The following is a 4,266-nucleotide window of genomic DNA, read 5'->3' on the forward strand; positions in this document are numbered from 1 at the left end:
ATTCCTGTAACTCTTTGGTGAAAAAAAAAAATCTGGTGAAATATTAAATTTTGAACCAGGCTGAGTATATTGCCTTATTTTGTCAAAATGACTGTTAAATTTTTAAGTTGGATTTTTCTCAGAGACAATGTGCTGAAATCTAGGCTTTGTTTACAGGAAAAATTTCCAGTCAAATCAATAGGAGAAAGAATACACTGGTTGTAAAACAGTCTCATCATTTGATGTGTATATTGTTGGAAGGAGTTACAGGCCTTTTGGTTGACATGAGATGAAAATTTGGATTCTGGCTTCAGCTCTGTTGCTTATCTGTTGAGGGACTTTGGGCAACAGTTGGCATTGTTTAAGTCTCATTTCTTCATCCTTAAAGAAAAATGATGCCTGCTTTGATGAACGATGCTTACATTTGGATGGCATTTTGTTGTTTTTGTTAAAAAATGCTACAAGTTGAGACCAAATTTATGTTGTTGTTGTTTTATATCAGCTGATGATATCAGTCTTAGAATTTTTATAGGTATGTAGTTTATAGAGCTTTGTTGCAAGGTAAATTATCTATAAGAGGTCTCTGAGGTAACAACGCTGTAAGAATAGAATGAGCTACTTAGTAGGAAATAAACTCCCCACGTGGGAGGCTAAGGGACTGAGCGTCCAGATGTGCAGAGGAAGCTCCACGATCAGACTGGTAGTGTTGACTGTTTTGACTTGTGAGATTACTAGCAGGCTTGAGGGTCGGTGGCAATATCTGTGAACATTGTAAAACATTGTACAGACTAAAATATAATTTTTAAGAAAGACAAAGATTAAAACACAGTCTTCTATTAAAAGAGTTTGCCTACAGAAACTCTGAAAAGAGAATTTACCCTTTTCGTAATCCTTGAGAAAAATGTTTTAACTGTTGGGTTTGGGAAACATAACTGCACCTTTTGTTATGTGTTACTTAGCAGAGTTCATTGGCGTATAAACACATTATTTCGATGTTTCCTTTTTTATGTTTCATATGTCATCTCACATGCTCTTTATTCTTATCTGTTTGGCAACTTTTGGATATTTTGGTCATTTAGAGACAACTGGGAGGTTTTTATCAGTCTTCTAAAAAGCCAAAGTCAGACTGCCCTATGATCATTTTTGAAGATATGACTTTGGTCAAGATGTTCTCACTGGACTATTTCACGAAGAGTAAATAACAGAAACATTAACTCACTGCTGTAATTCAAATAAAGACATTATTTCTTTAAAATCTAGGGAATGAAATGAAAATTTTGGGAGAGATTATATTTTTTCACAAAAGGGTTATGCCAGAGGGTACACATTTTACAAGTCACAGATGGAACTCAGTCTCTTTACTATACAGCGATACTTTATACAAAGTTTATGCTTGAGGAGGTGAATGAATCTATGTTAGAATTTGTGGAAGAATTAGTTATGGATCCAGGCCATGAGGGAAGCACTTATTTGGTTTGGATAACAGAGAAGAAGAGAAAATCAAAGGTAGAAACTCTAGCTCTTTTGAAATATTTGTTGCAGAGCCAGCATGTGTCAAATGGCCACTCTGTGCCAGGCACTTGACAGGTTTTATCTTATTTGGTCCTTACTATAACAATGGTTATTCTCATATTGGAAGAAAATTTTATGAAAGAGAGAATTGACATTTTGTACTACTTTAGGAAGCAATAGTAAGATTGTTGAGTGAAAATTACTGGGGATCATCATTTGGTTTTCCGTAATGAAAGATGCGGGTGGTCTGGATGGACCATCTCTCCCTCCAGTTCTCCAGGGCTGGGCTGGTGGTGTGGCTGCCTGGATCACTGCTTCCTCTTTGTGCTCTCTCACTGGAAGCTCTGTCTTCCATCAGTGACAATGTGACCCCAGAAAAGAGGAGGATTGATCAACCAAGAACCTCTAGTGGTATTTGTCCCCTGCTTGATGTCCAGTTTAACCCATCATCAGTACGGAACTTCCTTGTGACATGAATAATCTCTGTTACTAGCAGTATCATCATAGATTGAATTTTGACATAGGATGGAAAATGAGATTAGACAACGTTTCCCTCTCTTATCTCCATCTCAATGTTTCTTGATTATATATTAGTTGAAAAGTTAAGAGACTTAGTTACTTTTATTTTATTTTATTTTTATTTTATTTTTTTAAGCCTATAGCACCTGGTATTCCTAAGTAGTCTCCCATCCAAGTACTAACCAGGCTTGACCTTGCTTAGCTTCTGAGATGAGACAGGATCGGGCACATTCAGGGTGTCATGGCCATAGACAAGGCTTAGTTGCTTTAGAAGTAACCCCACTGGCCTCTTGGAAAAAGTCCCGTTACTTTTTGAGACGACTTTAGCTTTGTTCAAATCTTATCATTTGCTAAACTGAAGTAGCTCAGAAAAAAAATTAAAAATCACAACCAGAAAATATTTTCATGCAACCTAACCAAAACAAATGAGAAAGAAACAGATCTTGTGCTATATGAATCACACTTGCAAAAGCAAAGTAAGTAGACTGTTTATCTACTTTCAAGCCTTGAATTTTTATAGTGATTTAGAGGAAATAATCAATGTATCCAGCATGTATTAAGCGAGCCTGATAATCTAAAAATGCGGGATCTAGAAATAAATGCATTTTGCTTGTGATGGCAGAGATGAGGGGATGGCGGAAGGCTGGCCTCTTTGGAAGCCGTCCAAACGTTGACTCAGGAATTGGGCTGAGTGCGGCCAATTCCAAGAGCAGGTAATTTTCATGAAAAACAAGGGGGGGATGGTGGACTTCAACTATCAGTGTCAAGATAATGAGTTAAATACATAGGGCCTGAGGTACAGAGCCACAAATTTGGAAATAGGAGCAAAAAGTTGATCAGAAGGGTAGAGTACTCCGAATTTTGCTCCAATCTATTAAATCCCTTGCATGTATTTGGTCCCCAGGAAATAGTTGTTAGATGAATGAGTGGATGGGAGGAAAATGTCAGCCTGAGAGATAGATAGTCTTTCAAGGTATATGGGATGTGACAATAGGGTTTATTGACCGAGACGCAAGGGTGAGATGTAGCAGAGCAAGCAGACAAGTAGGATTTGATTCCTGCACATAGATGTGTAAACAGGGCACAAGTATAAATAACCACAATAGAGGATTGCCAGAAAATTGGACACCAGGAAAGTGTTTATGGAGAGAGATGGAGGCTGAGGGAGATTTCAAAGCATAGTTTGGGAAAGAACATCTTTAGTTGGAGGAAAAGTAAGGGGTAAAAATGTGGCAGTAGGCAAATGAAGCACCAGAGAGGAGCATAATGTAGCCAGCACAAGCAGTGTGCGGAGAAGCTAGAAAAACAACCTGGGACCAGAGTGGGGAGCCTTGAACTCCAGGCTGAAGACTGAGCAGAATCACTCCATCTCCTTATCAGAGTGGATGTGAAACCTGGGAAGAATATGTGATTAAGTTCTAGGTAGTGTTTGGCATCCTTTGCAGCATAACAGAACACTTCTAAGTGACACTTCTCTCTGAACGATGGCACTGTTGAAGCATTACCAAATGAACGAAGGAGCAGAAGGGAGAAAATTAAATTATTACATAAAATTTCTGTAAGATAGGTTTATTTTATTCCTTAAGGACCATAAACTGTAAAACAGGACAGCATTTCAAATAAATGCAAAGTGAACTGGAGACTCGGGGCTAAACTCTTGAGAAACACTTGGGGGTCATGGAATCCAAGTGAACCAGCCATGTACAAATCTTCATCTTAAATCCTTTTCGGACCAAAGCAGATGCAAATTTTAAAAATGCGTAGTTTAAAAATCCTCTAGGTGTGATATTTATAGTGTGATGCATCGTTATAAAATACTTACTGAATAATAATTATGTATCTTACATTCTTTACCAATAGAAACACTTTGCAGATGGTTTACGTGACACATTTCTCTCTGCCATTCTATAAAGCAAAATCTTGTTTAGTGGGGAACGTTGTGTCACCATTTAGAGGATAAGTTGTAATTAGGAAGCACTTTTTGCTAGAATCATTCTAGTTGAAAATTGTTTTAGTTACTTTAATTTTTCCAGCTTCCTTTGCAAGGGTAAGGAGCACAGGGAGCTGAAAAAGTAGAGAAAAGAAAGAGAAGAATTTTATCCAAATAACGATAACAAAACGATGAACATTTAATAAACCAGATGGCTTTGCCTTAATGACCACGCATGATTACTTTTAGGGGTAAAAGCAGCAACTTTGAAAGCGAGTGTTGCAGGAGCTAAGGTCTGTGAGGTAGAAGGCATGGAGGGTCCCGGA

The 4,266-nt window shown here is 37.8% G+C and overlaps 1 pseudogene; it reads right to left on the bottom strand.

The window, feature by feature from the left end:
* Positions 1-2,144: 2,144 nt before the first annotated feature.
* Positions 2,145-2,263, bottom strand: LOC112472698 (annotated as a pseudogene).
* Between the last annotated feature and the right edge of the window lie 2,003 nt (positions 2,264-4,266).

Source organism: Pteropus alecto, unplaced genomic scaffold (genome assembly GCF_000325575.1).
Source record: "Pteropus alecto unplaced genomic scaffold, ASM32557v1 scaffold87, whole genome shotgun sequence".
In the NCBI taxonomy this organism is placed as follows: Eukaryota; Metazoa; Chordata; class Mammalia; order Chiroptera; family Pteropodidae; genus Pteropus; species Pteropus alecto.